The 21,642-nt window shown below is 44.6% G+C and overlaps 1 protein-coding gene across 1 annotated transcript in view; it reads left to right on the top strand.

Annotated features, from left to right (window-relative positions):
• Positions 1–21,642, top strand: part of LOC138515493 (uncharacterized protein C4orf17 homolog) — a 698,631-nt gene that overhangs the window by 190,713 nt on the left and 486,276 nt on the right. The gene's annotated exons all lie outside the window — the stretch shown is intronic.

Genomic DNA, 21,642 nt, shown 5'->3' with positions numbered 1-21,642 from the left:
AATATAAACTATGTTATATAATGTACATGACACTTTCAGGTATGTGGCTCCACGTAAACACTGTCTGCACTGTGGTCTGAAACGATGGCTCCCCAGATGTTTTGGACTGCTAATCCCATGATCCCTTACCAATACCTATGATGGCTATTGCGAATGGGAGTTGTAGTTTGGAGAGCCAAAGGTTGCGACTCCTGCTCTATCATGTGCAGTTTTGCAAAGATGAAACACATACACAATTCTTTACCTTTCTGTTGTTTTGGGGAAAAAAACATGGGCGAGCCTAACAAAAATTACTCTGTCCCTGAGAACCTGAGTTTGGATCAATATCATTCAGAATGAGGACTAAACCCTAAGCATTTCCTTGAAAGGATTTCATATATATCCCTCACCAGGAAGTCATGAAGCTGAAATTGGGTTCCAGTACAAGTAATCCAACAGCCTTTATCCAGTAGAGACCAGCTGACCATCACTAGCCATTGTGATAGAAGGAGGGAGCTTGGCCTGCCAAGTGTCTGGTTGACATAATTTACACACACAATTTTTGTGGCATGAAATAAGGTTTTGGCAGGATCAACCTCTTGCCTCTCTGAAAGCTGCCAGAGACTGAAAACGTGCTCCAACTAATCAATTGAACTAGGTATCAAGCGCCTGGTCACTAGGGCACTGCTTATCGGTTCTTTGAGCAGAGGGAAGTGGAGATCTGTCAATCTTCTTAGAGGCACTGGCTCGCTGGTCGTCCAGAATGCTGTGGTCAATGCAGGCAGAGGACCCAACCCCGTTGCCTCATAAGTGATTGTAACCTCATGCAGGGTTGGGGACCGGCTTCCCCACACCACGAGCTCACCTCCCAGAATTAACGTGATGTGGTGGCAGTGGGAACCATTGAACCGGGAGGTGGTATTCAATGGTAACAAGGCACCAAAGGGAGCCACCCCTAAGGCAATGATGGAGGTAACACAAGGCAAGGCTGGATGGAAGATAGAACACAGAGCGTAGGAGATCCATGCCAAAGGCAGAGATGAGGTGGTGCAGTACTGAGGCAAAGAAGGGCACCAGGAAAAGGCAGAGAGCACAAAAGAAGAGAGGAGGCGAAAAAGGGCCAGAAAAGAAGAACCAGTAGGGAGCCACCTCTAAGGCTGCAGAGGAATGTGGGAGCGGTGGTCAGAGCAAAGATAATTGCAAAGGAAATAGTGTTAAGACGCACAGCCTCCTGCTTCACAGGGCCTTTTATACAAGAAGCTAGTTGGTTCAGGTGTGGGTCGTTGCCCGGGAAACCACAAGCCGTTGCCATGAATCAGCATCATGTGACCCGAGCCCAGAAGGCAACACTGCGATGCAAGCGTGCCACCCAGCAACTCCAATGGAAGTTCCAAGCCGTTGGGTTGCCTCCTGTGATCTCCCAGGGAATGGTGAATGGACAAGTGTCTGCCATCTCTACCGTGATAGAGCCACTAACCGCGTGTCACAGTGCAACAGAGTCTTGCAGCACCCCGGCGATCCACCGGTAAGTGATGGTGGAGCGTGACACTAGGAGAAACGTCTGATATTTGACCTGATCGTATCACCCAAAATGCAGTTGATTCAAGGGTCCAGCAAATAACTTCGTCCAGGCCCGGTAATGATGGCTTGATATTCATTTTTGTTTTACTTTTTTGGCATATTTAAAAAAAAGCCAATTGGCTTTAAAGTCTGTGCTCTTTACGGCTCATGATGTATATACTAGCTTCTTTATGCAGTTCTTTTAAACCCTGGTTGTTTGTTCATATTTCTTCCCACAACGGGCAGTCTACATCAGCAGTTGTACCAAAACGTCAACATGTTTCGTTCCTTTTTGGTAATAATGGAACTTCTTCAAAGGGCAGCCAGACGAGTGATCGCCAAGGAACTGCAAAAAACAAAAAGGGGGAACATGCTTAAATCACTAATGTGTGTCTAGGAATGTATGCAGAAAAATAATAATTATGTGGAGCACTGGAAACGTATACCTCCCCCTGAAAATATTTTTTTGTGTGCCCACTATAACCAGGGGCCAGGGATGAGTCCTGTCCTTTATGATTAAGTATTATTTAGATGGCTCCTGGACTTCACTCCATCAATCAATGATTGCATAATCTCCCGTAAACATAGAGCAATAGAAATACAACAAACCCTATCTTAATTCTAGTATGTTAAATCTACACTTGCTGTACTGACGTGGAATGGTCTTATCTTCCCCAGGAATCTTGTTACTTGTGTTGCCTGCTGGGGAGGTTATTGCGATACTAAAAGTTTGTATTTTTCCATTAGGACTAACAAGTTAAAAGATGTGAGTTTTTGTGCTCCATGGAAGGAAGCATTTACATTTGCCATGTCCACATACCTGCATAGTAACACAGCTTCTCTGCTCTCTGCTATTATTCATTGCTAGTTTGCTGGACTGTTTCACAGATATACCGAGGTTTCCTTTTTTGGATGTGTTTCTAGGAAAGGACCTCTGCTTCTTTTTTTTTGTAATTGAATTTGTTTGTGCTGTTCCCATGTAGATGTAGGAACTATCCATGTGGTAAATTATTTTTCAAACCTTCAGGATGGAAGGAATCCCATCTCAGTAGGCAGTTTCTATCTGTGGGTTGTTCGTATGATGTCTAGAAAATGAATTTCTATGTTGCAACTGGTACAGATGAACCTCAGGTTCTTCTCAAGACTGTTGAATCAGGTCTGAAATGGACATAAACTATCTAATGGTCCTTTCCAAAGTAAAAAGATGTAATCAATGCAACTTTTCCACGTATGGAGTTGTGTGGCAAAGGGGTTGGGACATTTTAAATACATTTGTCTTCATGTTAGTACATACAGGTTGGCTATGCCGGGAACCATTGTGGCCCCCATTGCTGTGCCTCCTACTTAATGGTAAAACTTGTTATTGAATTGAAAATAATTTTTGCTCAAGTTCTCAGACTATCATGATGGACCCTTGTTGAGGTATATTCATGTATAAGGACTCGATGTCCATCGTAATGAGGTTGAACTGTTGCATATCCAGTACTAACTCTCTGCCCAATTGATCATGTGGGCTGTGTTATTGATGAATGAACGCATCTTTGGGAGGAAGTATCTCAGAAATGGGCCACATATTTCGATAAACGGTCTAAGACCGAGCCAAAGCCTGCATCAATTGGTCTGCCTGGGGGGGCGGAGTTTAAGGTTTTGTGTATCTTAGGTAAAATATTAAATACTGGCACCCTTCGTTCTTTTCATGAGATACAAATTCTCTTTCATGTCTACTGATGAGTCCTTCATTGAAGGCCCATTCAGTTTTTTCATTGATGCTCAATATTAGATGCTTTGTTGGGTCAGCCCCATTTGTTCACAGCTCTTAAGGTGCTCACTAATCGTTGGCATTCCTTTACATATTTTTGTTTGTCCATTATGACAACTGCGCCTCTCTCAACTGCATTTTTAATGACTATAACCTTGTACGTTTGCAGACGGATAAGGGCCTCATTTCAGTACCTGTAGTATTAGAGAACCAACTAGTTTTCTTTTGTTCTAATTTCTCGATGTCTTATTCTACTCTATTTTTGAAGACTGTTGATTCAGAGGACCCTCAAACATAGAAGGTAGCAGCAGGCCAGTTACGTTGTCACTCCCACCAAAGGTGCTCTTCTAAAAAAAACTGTTGGTGTCTAATCTTCCTTGTTACCAAAATACAAAAAAAGCTACTTCCCATGGAACTTGTTTCTAAAGTCAAAGGGTTTGTGTGGGTGTGTAGGAACACAACCCAGACCTTTTCCAAGATTGCTTTTTTCCTGAATCATCAAGGACATGCTTAGAGATATTTGTTAACATGTCGCCCCAATTCTTGGAGTCACTTTGTCATGTCCTGGTGAGTCTCATATCCTAAACTACAGCCGTACAGAGCCAACAGAAAACAATCACAAATCATGCCACAAAATAAATACAATACAATAATACATTGAAGAAATATGTGTCATGATGAGGTAGAACAAGGGTTTGCATCTGTCCTGTTTTTTGTTGGACAGTAAAAACATTTCGGGAAGTATTTGTGCTTTTGTCCACACACTCTGTAGGATTGTCCCCACATTGACCCAATAAGTTGCACAGACCTTGCTGCCAGAATGTTCCCACTCAGATCATTGAACCTTTGTACCACCTGCATTCAGAATGGTTGTAACTCTGCATGTGGAGGCATGAACACTTTGTCCCTGACCACACATAACAAATATTGTTTGCATTTGGACACACCTGATCATTTATACACTGTCCCAACCGCCAATGGTAGATGACCTGTTGGTGCCCAGGACTTCACTTGTGCACGTCAGTTGTCCTTCCACTCTGGCTCCGTTCTTGTTCATGATAAAAAACAAGACAGGGCAGGAGTGTTCCTGTGCTCCTCATAACTGTGGCGCACCGAAGCACAGAGGCACCACTGATCTTCATGCACTTCTCTAACTACCTCTCACCTGCTCCTTTCTGCCTTGCTGAGCATGGCTAGGCTACTGGATGCATCAGCATAGAAGATCTATATGTTTCTCATGTGCATTGCAGGGTATGTTTCTACCTTTTTATGGTGCTACAGCCATTGTGACGAAAGCAGGGAGCACCGCCTACCAGATGTCCTTTGACATGAGTCACATCATTCAGGCACATACAGAAATGTATAGGCATGACATAAACGTACACAGATGAAGCAATGACTTCACATGATATTATAGTTGTAAAATAGGCCATAGATAAATATCTACCAAACAAGCATTGGCAAAGCCAATATGTTGTTGCCTTCATGTGTCAAGTGCAGCCTTATATGCCACATTAATGCCATCAGATGCCGGATCTAAAGACTATATGGTAATGTGAAATCTCACATAGCCACTGCTGTTGTCAAATGCATTGTGCAGCCTCAAATGACCCAATATTTTGCTGTATACATTCCGGATAGATAAATATATGAAAATTCATGCAAGGGATCCTTGAGACAGTTGTTAAATGAGTGCCCTTTTCTCAAGAGGTTTACTGTTTTTGCTTATTACGATCCATGAGGGAACTCATTTTTAAATCTACTTTTAAATCTTTGGAGCAGTCAAATCTCCTTGTCACCCACCAACCTGCCAACTAAATTCTGTATATGACAGTTTGATGATCCTGCTATTATCTTTTCAAATGTCTGCGTGAAAAGGCCACACATAAAATAGCAATTGAAAGTATCCCAATAGAGCCCAACATTGGCCTACCTGCCCACACTGCTTCCCCCACAGATTGATGTTTTATGTAGCACAATTGTGTGTGTCACTTGAATTCACTGTATCTCCTACTTACATGCAAGCAAGCTATGGCCTTCGGGCACTCACAGATCTCGTCGGTAGATGCATTAACTGGTTGTCCATGATTAGTTTGAAGACAAAATGTCTGAGGGATAAAACATCATAATAATTTTACCGAAACTAACTTTTGGTTTTGTCTCCCTCAGACATTTCTTGCAGCTCGCTGCCCCCAACCCCCTTACTTACCTTCTGGCGGCACACATCAAGTGTGCCTCCGACTCTGCCATCCCTCTGTGGCACCGGTTCCCTTCACTTACGAGCATGGGAACCGGCTCTGCAGGGTCCTTTGTTTTTTTTTTGGTTTTATTCTTCTACTTTGTCGGATTGTAGTGAACAAGGGTGTGGTGGACAGCCCGGCAACTCCACACCCCTTCTTCACTATAATTGCGTCAAATGATAGATTTGATCGACATTTTCAGATGTTCTAAATTTTCGTTCAGCCAAAATTCGGTCAAAACTACCATTCGTTTTTTAATATTTTTGATTAATTCTGCGGATACCGCATTAACCCACTGTACGCACATACTACTTATAATAATATTTTTAAAGAACTACACTCCCCAGAGTGCAAAGAACTTTTGGCTGAAAAGCAGGAACCGGCTGAAGGTTTGGCCGGTTTCCTGCTTTGATGGATTTTTGGCAAGTATTTCCCCTACACAAATGGGTGGTTTTATGCTAAGATGGAATAAACAAACTTTCACATTTAGAACACTACAAACTTGGAACTCGAAACAGAGAACTCTAGATTTGTTTCATGCTCAGTTTTGGGGTAAGCCTTTGATATTGCATCACCTCGAATACAGCAAACACACATTTAGCCTAGAGCAACAAGCATTAATACACAAGTGTGAATGTTGAAGGTTTCATTAGCAGTTAACACTGATGTTCCGAGGTTTCTGCAGGCGTCCTTGACCGAACTTTGGGAATACATTTATAAGCTGAAACACAGAATTTCAGTGGAAGAATAAGGGAGAAATTCAATAGACACAGAACAAATTCCAAAGAATCAGTTAATCTTGTTGCCTCGGTCTGTCACATCACTCCAAGAGCAAGCGTTTACTCTGCAGAAGAGGAAACATATACATATTGTAACTATTGGCACATTATTTAATAAAGTAGTAAAATACCTGACAGCAATGGCCATGCCGCATTCTCTTATTCAAGTCACACCTACCAAGCCAGTAAGGTTTTTCAAAGGTAGAACCCTAATTATGTAACTTGATGGATTTCTTTTTCCTGTCAATAGTAACCATGGGTTGCAAACATGAATGGACAGTTGGGAGGTAGAGGGGCAAGGGAGGAGGCAGGAGTTGAGGTGGCGGAGGTAGGAGATTGAAAAGCAGACGGGGGAGGTGACGGGAGAAAGCATTGTCATGCCAGAGAAAAAAGACTGCAGGAGAGTGTGGAAAATACATTTTTGGGCATGAGACCTGCACATTATAGGAATTCTATAGAAGCAGAATCGTATGTCCCTAGAGATTTGATTCACTTGGCCACCATATGTACAAACATCAGGTCATGTTGCAAGTGTACAAACACAGAACACTGTTCTCTGGTACACAAGGTCAACAAATTCACTATGGAATGGGGAAGCAAGGGGAGGAAGGGTGCAGGCGAGGTGATGGAACAAGGGAGAATGTGGGAACTGTCATGAAGCTGGTAACAGTGCGACAAAAATGCAAAAGAAGAATGCTGTGGCATTTGCGGTACAACTTCATTACATGCTTCGAGACAGGTAACTTTTGAAATAGTGGTGGTTATTTGGTAACTTACCTAGAAAAGTTAAGGCCACTATGAAACTACTATTGATCAATTGAGGATGTCATTTAATTACGTGTGAGATTAAAACACGTGGAACCAACATCAACATAGTTTCCACATCTGTCCATGCATGCTGAGTATTGTATCATTAGACAGTAGAAAGTAGTAGTCCCATGTGTTAGAAAAGATTCCTCTTTCCTCCATAGTCCATGGACCCCCAAACCTTTTGCATTTGTTACTGTATCCTGACCTGACTTTGTACCGAGGAGCACAGCCTTCAACTGCACTCCAATGGGCTTTAGCTCATTGTTATGGGGAAACTGACACATCCTTCAGGCTGTCAATACTGTTTCTCTTAGTCTTTCACTTTGTGGCCTATTGATGGTAACATTTTATCATCACGCAAAGTACCTTACAGTACGGCGCAATGGGGCCATTGTGTTTTATGACCCTACATACCCTCTAAGGAATGTTTGGTGACTTTGCAATGTGCCTTGGAACTGGCTGGTGGCATCATTAGCTTTCCTATATTTTGGTAACTTTTTGCGAAGCCATAACGCATTTACCGTGTTTGGATCATCACTGTGGCTAGTGCCCAACATGGCCATGCCACAAGGTCTTTTGTCTGTTCCTTTGGCCATTTTGTCTTTTGGTCTTCCCCCTGCCCTTCCAGGTGCGGGACTTCCTTATTTGGGCATGAAGGTGCCAGTGAAAACTGCTTCTTTTGTGGGTCCCTGCAGGTCATGTGTGTAGGCACCCAAGAAGCGGGCTGGGACTGTCAGGTCCCAATCTACATTACTGGTGGCAGGGTGTCTGGTGTGCATGAGAGCATGAAGCCCCCAGTGGCACCTGATTGGACCACTGCTTGTGTGCCTGAATGGTGCAGATCTTCTCATTGGTGGGTTGGGTGCAAGCACTCGCCTGACTTTGGATATGAGGAGGGCCCTGCATCCATTCCAGCAGGTCAGCAAGAAATTCGAACAGATCTGAAGAAAGGAACCAAGTATCCTGAAGAGCCGAGCAGAACAAGGGATGATCCTGTGACACACTAAAGTGGGTTGGCACCTGAATCCCATTGCTGTCCCAAGTGAGCTGTGCTTTTCGCTTGATCTCAGAAGACCTGTGAAGGACCAAGAACCTGTGTAGGACCAATCACTTTCAATGCCTCCTGGTAACCAAACAAGTAAGCATGTTCGGAAGTGTCCCTGGCCATCCAGTGGACTGACCAGCTGAATCCTTGGTTACCATGCTGGAGCGTCGCCTTTTCAAGTTTCAATCCGAGACTTTGGGGAAACCCAGCTTATTCTACACAGCACCTTTCAATTAAATTCTACATCATACTGCAAGAGTTTGGTGCCCCTGCGTCACAGTATGACAGTGACGGTCGCTGAAGGCAGTTATACCACGTTCCTTACAGTGCCCTGAGGCCCGCTGCATTTGTGTTTTCTTCATTCTTCATCTGAATAAAGAGTAGCACCCCCTGTGCCATACCGGACCTATGTCACACCCGCAGAGTCTGCACATCTGGAAGCCGAACAGAGGGCGGGAATTCAGACCGCTGACGATCACCTCTAGACCTGCGAAGTCTGGACCAAAACTGAGCTAAAGGCGGTGAGTAATGAAGTCACGTACCAGTGGCCCTTTGTTCAACCAAACGCATTTACGCATTGAAGGTTAGTTTGGCCTTCCTTTTGGCTTGGGTAGTATTTGCTCCCTAAAGGGCAAAGTATATTTTTCACTCTCATCCTGCACCAGAAAAATGATCCCAAACATAAAGTACTTCACAAGTGGTTGCAGTTTGCCAAAATGTATTTCAATGTATCAGCCAACATGTGTTTCGACCTGCTGAGGTCTTCTTCAGGGAATTTTAATTCAATATTCCAAACACGTCTTGAGAAAAGGATGCGACCCGCTACGCTGGGTCCCTGTTTAACTGAGAGTCAATTTGTTGAAGGCAAATGCCATGTCAACTTCTCAGCCCTTCTCCGGCACACATGACAACACCCGACAGAGCGGGAATCAGCTGCCCGATCCATGCTGCATTCCAGTGAGAGCCCACAACGTGCATCGATGTGCACACCAGCCACCTAATTCGTGCCAATATTTCTTTAATTACAGTCTAATCAGCTGTATTGCCTTGGCACAATCTAAAAGTGCAGACAAGGTTCGGAAATCCTTTTGGCCACACTTTTGATTATTTGAAAACAGCTCCTCAAAAATGGCCGCTATATTTGTTACTGCACTGAGCAATTCGTGCCTCTGCTGCTGAATCGCCTGATTGGCTGGCCTACCCCATAAGAGCCAACCAAAGTCGCTGGCAGGTGGAAGCCGGCCTCCCACTCCTAAGGCCTGCCCTCACAATGCCTGTCGTTGCCTGTCTATTGCCTGGACTGCCTACTGCCAGACCCCCTGCACGAATCTGCAGATCTTCCAATTGAGGCCACAACAAAGGTACTGTGCTGACCCCATCCACTGAGCCTCGCATTGACCCCTGGTCACGTCACATTGCAGACCTCTTTGCACTCCTTTACAATGCTCCCTGTGGCCACGCTGACCAGCGCACCTACCTGCTACCATTAGTCACTGCCCAATCTACTCTCGAACACTTTTTCACTGCTAATACGGACTTTGCGCATAAGCCATCACCTGTAATATTGTCGCACAACTGTATTTATATATGCCAACATTTCTTGTCCATCAAGAGCATGTTCTTGAGTCTCTGTGTTGCTTGTAAAACTCAGCATCAGGCCGTGTGCATATATGCAGACTGCGGCCCTAACTTATGCACTTTTGATTTGGCCACTAGCCTTCAGTGGCTGAGTCTAGACATAGCTGGGGCACTCTCTGGCCATTAGACTATACCTGCCTCCCTAGCCATCCCAACACCAACACTGCGCATCTAGAGAGAAGTTACTGCCTAATTGCTTAACCACCTAACTCCCATTGCTGAAACTAACCACCTGCGCTACTACTGTTGCATTGTTAGCCTATATAGGGGTCTCTTGAATTTAGGTGATCCTAATTGCTTAAACTAGCTACAAGCATTTTTAGCCTTTACTGTGATTTTTGGATTTAGGTGACCCTAATTGCTTAAACTAGTTACATGCATTTTTAGCCTCTATTGTGATTTTCGAACTTAGGTGACCCTAATTGCTTAAACCAGTTACATGCATTTTTAGCCTCTATTGTGATTTTCGAATTTTGGTGACCCTAATTGCTTAAACTAGTTACATGCATTTTTAGCCTCTATTGTGATTTTCGAATTTAAGTGACCCTAATTGCTTAAACTAGCTACATGCATTCTTAACCTATATTGTGATTTTCAGACTTAGGAGACCCTAATTGCCCAAGCCAGACATGTGCCTTCTCAGCCTTTACTGCGATCTTCATATTTAAGCGACCCCTTCACTATCTGACTAGCTACTGCATTCCCTGAGACAGCTCAACTAGGCTATCTCCCCCCGTTGCAACTGATTTATGACCATCACTATATAGTAGCCCGTTTGCGACACTCAATACTACTGCGATTACAAATAACGCCAACTAAGTGCCTACTGCCTACAACCACCCTGCCTAACATGAGTAAAAATACAAATATCCCGACTCTTATGCTTACTATGGGTCTCTCCATTATCATGGCCTCTGCTACATACAGTACAAATCCACCCATAGACAGAAACTCGAGACTTAGGTCAAGACTACCATGCATCTATGAACCCAAAAGAAATAAAACAAGCAACACCATTGGACCCCTCTCTGCCCCCTACCACCGGGCCAAGAGATCACAGTCAGCTAAAACAGCCACTCCTATCTTAGTACCGGACCACTCTCACATAAAGAAGTACCCAAACCAAAACAAACACATAACCAAACCTTTGCACAATCTGAACCCTAAAAGCTCCCTAACGCTAACAGGATCACTCATCAACACCAGATCCATGGTTGCCCACGCCACTGAAATTGCAGACATCCTAAATAACGATAGTCTGGACCTACTCGCCATAACTGAGACCTGGCTACACGAGGCTGCCGGACCCACCCTGATGTTAGCAATACCTGACAACTACCAGATCCTTAGGGTAGATAGACCAATGCCAAAGGTGGAGGCCTAGCCATTATCTCCAAAACCACCCTGCCCATTAGGCTTGCCACCTCTCCCCCATGTTCCTCCTGCGAAATACTCACAGCTAAACTGCTGCTATCAAATAACCACACGCTGAACATCCACCTGATATACAGGCCCCCGTCATCAGGCCGTGTGCATATATGCAGACTGCGGCCATAACTTATGCACTGTTGATTTAGCCACTAGCCTTCAGTGGCTGAGTCTAGACATAGCTGGGGCACTCTCTGGCCATTAGACTATACCTGCCTCCCTAGCCATCCCAACTCCAACACTGCGCATCTAGAGAGAAGTTACTGCCTAATTGCTTAACCACCTAACTCCCATTGCTGAAACTAACCACCTGCGCTACTACTGTTGCATTGTTAGCCTATATAGGGGTCTCTTGAATTTAGGTGATCCTAATTACTTAAACTAGCTACATGCATTTTTAGCCTTTACTGTGATTTTCGGATTTAGGTGACCCTAATTGCTTAAACTAGCTACATGCATTTTTAGCCTTTACTGTGATTTTCGAACTTAGGTGACCCTAATTGCTTAAACTAGTTACATGCATTTTTAGCCTCTATTGTGATTTTCGAATTTTGGTGACCCCAATTGCTTAAACTAGTTACATGCATTTTTAGCCTCTATTGTGATTTTCGAATTTAAGTGACCCTAATTGCTTAAACTAGCTACATGCATTCTTAACCTATATTGTGATTTTCAGACTTAGGAGACCCTAATTGCCCAAGCCAGACATGTGCCTTCTCAGCCTTTACTGCGACCTTCATATTTAAGCGACCCCTTCACTATCTGACTAGCTACTGCATTCCCTGAGACAGCTCAACTAGGCTATCTCCCCCCGTTGCAACTGATTTATGACCATCACTATATAGTAGCCCGTTTGTGACACTCAATACTACTGCAATTACAAATAACGCCAACTAAGTGCCTACTGCCTACAACCACCCTGCCTAACATGAGTAAAAATACAAATATCCCGACTCTTATGCTTACTATGGGTCTCTCCATTATCATGGCCTCTGCTACATACAGTACAAATCCACCCATAGACAGAAACTCGAGACTTAGGTCAAGACTACCATGCATCTATGAACCCAAAAGAAATAAAACAAGCAACACCATTGGACCCCTCTCTGCCCCCTACCACCGGGCCAAGAGATTACAGTCAGCTAAAACAGGCACTCCTATCTTAGTACCGGACCACTCTCACATAAAGAAGTACCCAAACCAAAACAAACACATAACCAAACCTTTGCACAATCCGAACCCTAAAAGTTCCCTAACGCTAACAGGATCACTCATCAACACCAGATCCATGGTTGCCCACGCCACTGAAATTGCAGACATCCTAAATAACGATAGTCTGGACCTACTCGCCATAACTGAGACCTGGCTACACGAGGCTGCCGGACCCACCCTGATGTTAGCAATACCTGGCAACTACCAGATCCTTAGGGTAGATAGACGAATGCCAAAGGTGAAGGCCTATCTATTATCTCCAAAACCACCCTGCCCATTAGGCTTGCCACCTCTCCCCCATGTTCCTCCTGCGAAATACTCACAGCTAAACTGCTGCTATCAAATAACCACACGCTGAACATCCACCTGATATACAGGCCCCCGGGACCATTAGGGACCTTTGAAGATGACCTTTCAAACCTTATACCGAACAACTCTCAAAGTCACTCCCAAACATTGCTAATGGGAGATTTCAATATTGGCCTCAATGACCGAGACAACAAATATGCCAACTCAATTGCAGCCCTAGTCAATGATCATGGGCTCTCCGATAAATTCCTCGCCCCCGTCCACATCAGAGGCAGACACCTTGACTGGGTATCAGACCTCAACTGTAACATTGCCATCACAGACATCATCCCACAACCCTGGACGGACCATTACCTAATAAACTTCACCGCCTCACTTGATCTCCTAAGCCCTAAAACTATCAATATGGTACCCCCTCACCTCACTAGAAGTAAAAAAGATATTACGGCCGAAAAAACTCATCCCTCTCCTCCTCCCAGCTATTAATAGTCTGGACAATAACACTTACCCAGACACCTTAGTCGATACCTTTAACAAAGCTATGGCCACCGCACTAGACACCATCGCACCAACTAAACTGCGTAGAGGCAAGCAAGAAGCACACCTGAATGCTTGGTTCACACCCCAATTTAAGGACCTAAGAAAACAAAAAAGAAAGCTTCAAGCCATTTGGCGCAACTTACCTACTGAAAACAACAAAGCTAAACTAACCCAACTATCCAAACTCTATAAGAAAGAAATCATTAACACCAAAACAAATCTATTCAACGATAGAATCACAAAAGCCAAATGAAATACCAAGGAACTCTTTTCCATGCTCCGGGAAATGGAATCCCCTCTTCAACCAGTAGGCACCACCCCCAAGGACAAGACATGGTGTGCTAACATACAGAATGCCCTTTCTAACAAAATCACCAACCTTCAACACAAAATAACAAATAAAGAGAACTCTCTGCCCCTCTCTGATCAAAAAGCACCACTGCCTATCGAGCCCAATACGATCCTTCCTTTCAGTTTCAAAAGTATCTCCATTATTGACACTGAAAAAGTCATTCTCTCCTTGAAACCGTCCAACTGCAAGGGTGACAGCTGCCCAGTGCAAATAATAAAGGACGCAGCGAGGGACCTAGCCCCTTTTATCTCAAAGCTGATAAACTCCTCTTTTAAATCCAACACAGTGCCGACCAACTTGAAAGAATATTGGGTCCTCCCCCCTACTCAAAAAACAAACCCTTGATCCATCCATCCCGACTAATTACAGACCCATCACTACCGTGCTATTCCTCCTCAAAATTATTGACAGAGTGGCCTTCCTACAAATCCAGGAATACCTGGAAGTCAACCACCTGCTAGGCTCTCCGCAATCTGGTTTCCGCCCCTTCATGACACTGAGACCTCAAGACTAAAGTTGAAGAGTTGAAGGATAGTGGAAAAATGGCATTGCTACTTCTACTAGACCTGTCTGCAGCCTTCGACCTGGTGGATCATGCAGTCTTATGCAACCACCTCAAGCTCGCTGCCAACTTCACAGGAGAAGCCATAGCATGGGTCCAATCCTTTCTGACTAACCGGACTATGAGAGTCTTTTCAACTTCAACCTGCGCTGACCCTATCCAAATAACATGTGGAGTCCCGCAGGGCTCCTGTGTCTCACCCACCATGTATAACATTTTCACCAAGCCATTGTTTGACAAGTTGGACAGACTGGGTGTCACCTACACAAATTACGCAGATGACACCCAGATCCTCATACCCCTTTCGGGCAACTATGAAAGAGACCTGGCTTTGGTGAACAAGATATACATCCTCATTCAGGCATGGATGGTGACCCATGGCCTCTGCCTGAATGACAATAAAACTGAGATACTGCTCCTCGGATCTGACACTAATCTAAAAAATCTACCCCCAAACTACGCATCCTTCAATATTGAAAACAATTTCATCACAGTCATGCCTGTTGTAAAAACACTAGGTTTCTATTTAGACTCCTCACTAACCCTTAAAAAACAAGTCAGCTCCCTCGCCTCCACTACAGCCTACACCTGTAAGCCAATCCGTGCTGCCAGACCTTTCCGCTCTAGGGTCAGTTGTATCACCCTGGCTAACACTTTAATCATGTCCAGACTAGATTACTGCAACGCCTTGTACTCTGGCGCTAACAAATATGTCACTGACAAACTACAACGACTACAAAATAATGCCCTAAGAGCAGCACTGAACGTCCCAACTAGAGACCACATTACTAAATTCAGGAAAGAGACCCGTTGGTTAAAAATAAAAGACAGAATCCTCCTAAAAATTATATCCATCACATCTAAATGCCTAAACAATCTAGCTCCCTCGTACCTAGCAGAACAAATCTCTAGGAGAATTACGACCCAACCTACCAGATCTACTAATTCATTCATGCTCGAAACCCCACGGTACAAGCTGTCTACGGCTGGAGGAACTAGCTTGCCAGTCAAAGATGCGCAATCCTGGAATACACTACCAATCAACCTTAGGCGCCCTCTACCCTACGCCAAATTCAGACACAATGCTATCACTGGCTCCGCATCAACGACCTATAACCCTCTCGGCTTCTTTTATTGCCATTCCACCCTGACCTTCCACTTAGACTATGCTTGCCACGCTCCTCGACGTGCACCTTTGACCAGCTAGATCTTGTGTTGTATACTGTATTATATGGTGCATTCACATGTATATACGCACCATAAATATAAGCAATGCCCAGTCTGTATTATATACTGTATTATATCGCACTGTACTATATTGTATTATATCCACTTGTATGTATCTGCCTGAAACTGGCGCTGTAACTAAGCCTCGAGAATTCTTGTATTGCTGCGCCCGTCTACCCAAGGCTTTGGTGCGCATTACTAAATTAATAAACAAACAAACAAACAATGTCCTACTTAGGTCTGTGACACCAGTGTGTCAAACTGCAATGCTCCCTAAATCCCTCTGAAAGTCATGAACAGTTTTGTTTGCCATAGGAGATCCTATCATAACTTTTGGAACCCATCTCACGCCATCGGAATTGTTCCCCTAACTTTTACCAGCACCCTAGTAAGTACTTTGTGAACTTTATGCATGGCTGTCATGGCCACAGGTCCCAGAACACAAAAACCACACCATCTGGTGATGGGGGCAATGGGCCAGGCTCATATAGAGATGTGAGCAGGAATACTTTATTTCAGTGCAGGGGTGCTTTTATTTTACAAGAACCTTCCAGGAGCTGAAAGCCTTTATTCCAGAGAACACCCTCATGTGCTGACTCATCGGATGTGGCTCCCTAGGCCTGGTCTTCATGTGCTGACTCATCGGGTGTGGCAGGGTGTGGCAGGCTGGCTGAACCTGGTGGGCGTGGCTTCAGAAGCTCAGCTATATAAGCTGCTCCATCCTTAAGGCTGGTGCTTCACGTTACTGTGCACTCACGTGGAACGTGACGCTCACTGCCGCTTGAACCAGTTTACTTACCTTTGGAAACCAGGCGTTCTCCTGCATACTCACCTCCAGGAAACCGATGCTTCATCGCTTCATCTGCAGACTCATCTCCTGACATCCAGTGATCTTGATCCCGACGCTGCAGCACCGCACTACGCATCCACGAACTCGGACCCTGTGAAGAAGAAGAAAGACAAGGTTAGAGCATCCGTCCTAGGAATACGCCGCATTTGAACCTGGCACGCACCCTGGTTAACAACTTACCAGCTACTGTACCGCTGCAGCTTTGTTCCTCATTCCCTCCGGCTGTCGCCTCGAGCTCTGCAGCTTCTGCCAGGCCGGCAACATCACCTGCAAGGGAAGAAAGCAAAAGAGCAAGCATCAAAAGTGGAACGGACAGCAATAGAAGACAACAAACTTTACAATACAACAAAAACAGATGAGGAAAGACAAAGGCAAACAGGAAAGCTTACCTGAAGTATAGTGGCTTAGTCGCAGCAGGACTGGACTCCCACTTGCAAGGGAGCAGTGAAGGAACTCGGTCCAGATCATACAAGCACCCCTGCCAGAAGCAGCAGGACAGAGTGCTTGCTAAAACTAATCAACAGGTGAGCTTCCAGGGACAGCGCATCCCACGGGTACCATGGTTTGGGAGAAGGGGTCTGGAAGGGGATCAGGCGCTATTACCACCAGTCACCACATAAGCGCAGAGGGCAAAGTCGGACCCGAGCAACCTCACCCCCAGGAGGGCTGCAACCGTGCTCCAACGGGCGCTTTTTACGCACGCATCAAGCATTGAGCATAAGGATCCATTCATTTTAGGCCTGGACTTATAAAGTTAGAGTTGTCATCTCTGAAAGTTTTCTTTGCTATAAAAGTTATCCGCCCTTTTCCTTTGCAGGTATTGGTGGACTTCTTAACATTCTTGCACTGACTTCAGTGATTGTATATATGTTACATAGTGTGTTGCTTGTGTGATATTTAACTGTTGCATTTCATGATTCATTTGTGTTGTTATTGGGCCCATAATAAATAGTATATTTGTAGTATGCTACTCTCTAATTGTAATTCTTGGTGTTTCACTGTGTGTGTGCTCATTGGAGACCCCTGATCACTCTCACCCCTCCTGAGATTTAGCCTTGACTGCTCTCCAAGCTACTGTGAATTGGTCTGGCTATCCTCCCAGAAGTGCTTCCCTGTTCATCTAACAAAAGTGGCCTCCTAAACGTCTCTCCACTAAGCCAGAGTTTAGAAATCTATTCTAACACCATGGGCCACATTATGACTCCGGGGGTAGCCGTGCCGGTACAACTGGCACGGCTACCGCCGGACACATTTTATTTCCAGCGCCTTGGAATGGCCAATTACTGGGGGATTATAGCCCCAGCAGATCCGGCAATTGCCCATTCCCGGGCGCTGGAAAAAAATGCTCCCCATTCCCATTTGAGTCCTATTGGACTCAATGGGAATGGGGAGGCCAGATGCACCGGCACCATTCAGGAATGGTGCGGGTGCATCCGACATGGTCTGCTCACGGTGCTGGTCCGCCCGCCAGGTCAGTCCTGGCGGGTGAAAAGGCACCCGCGAGCAGACCTGGTAGTTTGCAGTCTGGTAACAATGGTGCCGGCAAGCTCACCGGTACGGTTGTTACTGGACTGGCAACCTCATAATGCGGCCCCATGTATTAAACATTAGAGTTTTTTAAAGTTTAAACTAGTTTTAATGCACACTTGCTTAAAACATTTTTATCACACCAGGAGCGGACTTGCAGCTGCAATTAAGCCATTACCTTTCACAAGACTGTTGAAAAATATGAATGGCAGCCCAACAGTATGTATTTTGAGTTGGGAGGAGCAGGTAGTGGGTGTGAATGGCCATAGAGATTAGCATGCCCCTGGGCTGTCAGGGGTCAGTAAAATTCCAACCAGCACCCACAGGCTGTGAGTCATTCCTTATATCCCATCTTCCTCCTACGTGTTCTTCTATGCCAATAACTTTGATTTATAGGTGGCGCTAGAATGCCATATAATAGCAAAAGCTAATGAGGAACGCAGGAAAGGGGGGCAGTGGGTAGAGAAGAATAGAGGATTGAGAAGGGAGAGAAGGAGGAGAGCTTGCAGGACATTGTCTGCCGATCTACAGAGAGAGAAATGTGCATTGCACAGAAGGGTGGGAGGGTCAATGAAACATTTGCCAAACTCCCAGTGGATACTTTGCCTAGAGATTTAATAATGGCATTGGCCCCTCTGAGAGACTACCAGTGCTAGGTGGCTTCTGGATTCTTTGCCCATGTCGTGCCCTGAGCAGTTCCAAGCCACCCGGCGTGGCCACTGAGCATGACATCATTGCCCATCACATTGCCAGAGCTTGGCCATAAACCATGCCCTGAGTCAACCAAGCCACTCTAAGTGGCCATGCCTTGGGCTTCTCCCAATGTACCATTGTGGCCACTGAGCCAGGCCCTTCCAACACACAAATCCTGTGAAAGATCATATTTATATTCCCTCTCCATTTTGGTCAGGTCGGGTGCTACAAAATGGCACTATCCAATCAAATAAAAAACAGTAGACAAAGGAGAAGCTTTTGTTATATCAAACACCAGTGACTATGTGCAGGATGCACATAGGTAACTTTCGAACACAAGATACTACAGAAGTTGCAAGAAGACAAACAAATTAAATAAAAGAGAAGTCACTAAGATTATAAAGACAGTTTTGAATGATATCATGAAACACATCCAGGACCTGTGAACATATATCCCAGTACTTTGTATAATCTACATGCTCCCCAAGATACACAAAGAACATCTCTCTGGATGCCCAATCATCTCTGGAACAGGTACGCTAACTGAGAACATCTCTGACTTGGTTGAGAACATCTTGAAGCCACTCGTGAGAGAGATCCCTTGCTACATTCAGGACACCACTGATTACAAACAAACTGGATGGTATAGTTTCCCTTGCGAGGGGATTACTAGCAACCATGGACATGGAGTCACTCTGCCCAAACATTCCCCATATTGATGGCACTGAGGCACCTAAGAATGCTCTCTGCAAACAAAATCCACTTGTTCACAAAATAGCCAAATGCATAGAATTCTTCTTGACTCATAAACTATTTCACATTCAGTACTGTTACTTATCTCTAAATGATGTGGATGGTGATGGGTACTCAAATTTCCTTAGCACCAGTAAATGGAGGCCATTGAAGCATCTCTGCTACATTGATTATATCCTACTGATTTGTAGTGCTGAAGGACCTACTAAGCTTCCACAGCAGACTTAAAGGATTCCACCCACCCATCAACCTTAAACTCTCTTATTCCCATGAGAAAACATTTCCTCTACATCATCATAACAATAAAGATGACCAGTTACAAACTCGTCAAACACAGAGCAAAAGATGCCCAAACCGAGGTTCTACTAGTAGTCAGATACAATCCAGAATTGTAATCCCTCCGCAAGATTGCTCAGGCACTACAGTAAACTCTGAGACAGGACGAATGACTGCATGAGGTTTTCCCTGGGATGTTTCTCCTTGCACAGAAAATTGAACAATGCTATACACAAATAAAAAATGCCTAACCCTGTCGACATAACTGCAATTCAGATACAATCAAGATACCCCACGCCGGCAGGACTACACATTATGGGGAGTTTTACATGTACATCCAACAACATTTTGTACTTTATTAGGAGCGTGAAATTCCCCAGTTGGGCTACTATGTAGGGTAAATTGTCCAACAACTAAATAGGTGCATGTATCTCCAACAGCTAAGCATGAAGAGATGCCCAAAGGACAGTCAAGTTGGTGAGCATTTTGCAAAATAAAATCATATCTTCGATGATCTTAAATGTCATACTCAAAGGTAATTTCAGGATTGACAAAGCCAGGAAGGACTAAGAATTCAAGTTCATGAAGATTTTTACACTACTGAGAGGGGATTTAAACAAGCATTGTACCTCATGAGTCACATTTATACCATCTAATGGACGCTAACTCTTTACAACTATAGAGATGCAGCGTTAACGACATCCCAACATGATACAACCTACCAGTTCCTCCAAGGTCCTTCAGTGGCATCTAACTGACAGAGCACAAGCCAACCAGCACTACCATACCCCTAAAATCCCCAGCCCCACAGGTTTCCCCGAGGCCTGTGTGTGCTCCTGTCAGACTGGGTCCTTCACTCATCGGATAACAAGAAATATAATGTCAATATGGTATTTGACTCCACCATTGCCCACCAGACCTTCTGAGAGAAAGACCTAAAAACATAACTGGTTCTGTAGTGCCCCCTCTCTACCAACACTCTAGTCTAGAGGCTCAAGCATGAAATGTGGAAACTGTGCCACCGCTGATCTTGCACAGGGACCAGCCTGACACATACTGCCCTTTAACAAGATCGCAGCTAACATGACTTGCACACATCCCTTCAATCCTTTGTGATAGCTCTGTTAAAGTTGTTTTTCATCTAAAGTGTGTGCTACTCTGGTGAAACTACACATCAGATAGTGTGAAGGCATCAAGAAGCAAGACAGAGATAACAGATTCAAAGTTCAAACAAAAATGTATTTATTAACTTAAATGTCATGATGGTGTAAGGCCTACCCTGCCCTATGCTAAGGTGGGATTTCCCTACCTAAAGAGACTTGGGTATACTCTGAGTCAGCAGGTTCAACTTAAAAGTCTGTCTGTGTCCAAAACCTATACTTTCCCTCCCTCACAACTAAACTATACAATGTGCTAGGGGTGTCAGCAACACATTAAATAGTGCTCCAAATAAAGTTCTGAACTTCTTCCAGCTCTGAACTTATTCTCCAACTCCCCTTCCCCAAGTTCAAAGCAGTTCCACAAAGCATCTGGGTTACTTTCCCCAAGTAGACAACACAGTTCCAAGATGGCCTCAGGACTCCCTTCCCCATGGTTATAACACAGTTCCAAAATGGCGCTAGGGTTCCTTTTCCCAATGCCATAGCCAGTTAAAAAATTGCCTCAGGGTTCCTTTCCCCAAGGCTATAATACAGTTTAAAAACAACCTCAGGGGTCCTTTCCCCAAGGCTATAGCACTGTTCCAAAATTGCTTCAGGCTTCCTTTCCCGAAGACTACAGCACAGTTTGAAAATGGCTGCAGGGTTCCTTTCCACAAGGCTATAACACAATTCCTAGATGCCCTCAGGGTTCCTTTCCCCAAGGCGACAATTCTTCCAGCTTGCCAATGTACAATCAGTTCAAGTCTCTTAATTCTCACAACCCATTCCAGGTCACTGATATATTACTTCAGGTTCAGTAGATGCAGATTGCTATCTTTCCCATTCACTTCAGCAATCTTAATTATCAGTGAAGATTATTTATCTTGGCTTTCCTTGACTTTTCCAGACAGGCTATTCTCGGTCTACACACATGGGACCACACTGTCCACCCATTACAGGTCAC

Source organism: Ambystoma mexicanum, chromosome 6q (assembly GCF_040938575.1).
Source record: "Ambystoma mexicanum isolate Mex_15411 chromosome 6q, UKY_AmexF1_1, whole genome shotgun sequence".
Classification (NCBI taxonomy): domain Eukaryota; kingdom Metazoa; phylum Chordata; class Amphibia; order Caudata; family Ambystomatidae; genus Ambystoma; species Ambystoma mexicanum.
Note: the sequence above shows the minus strand (reverse complement) of the source record. Positions and strands in the feature narration are given on the sequence as shown.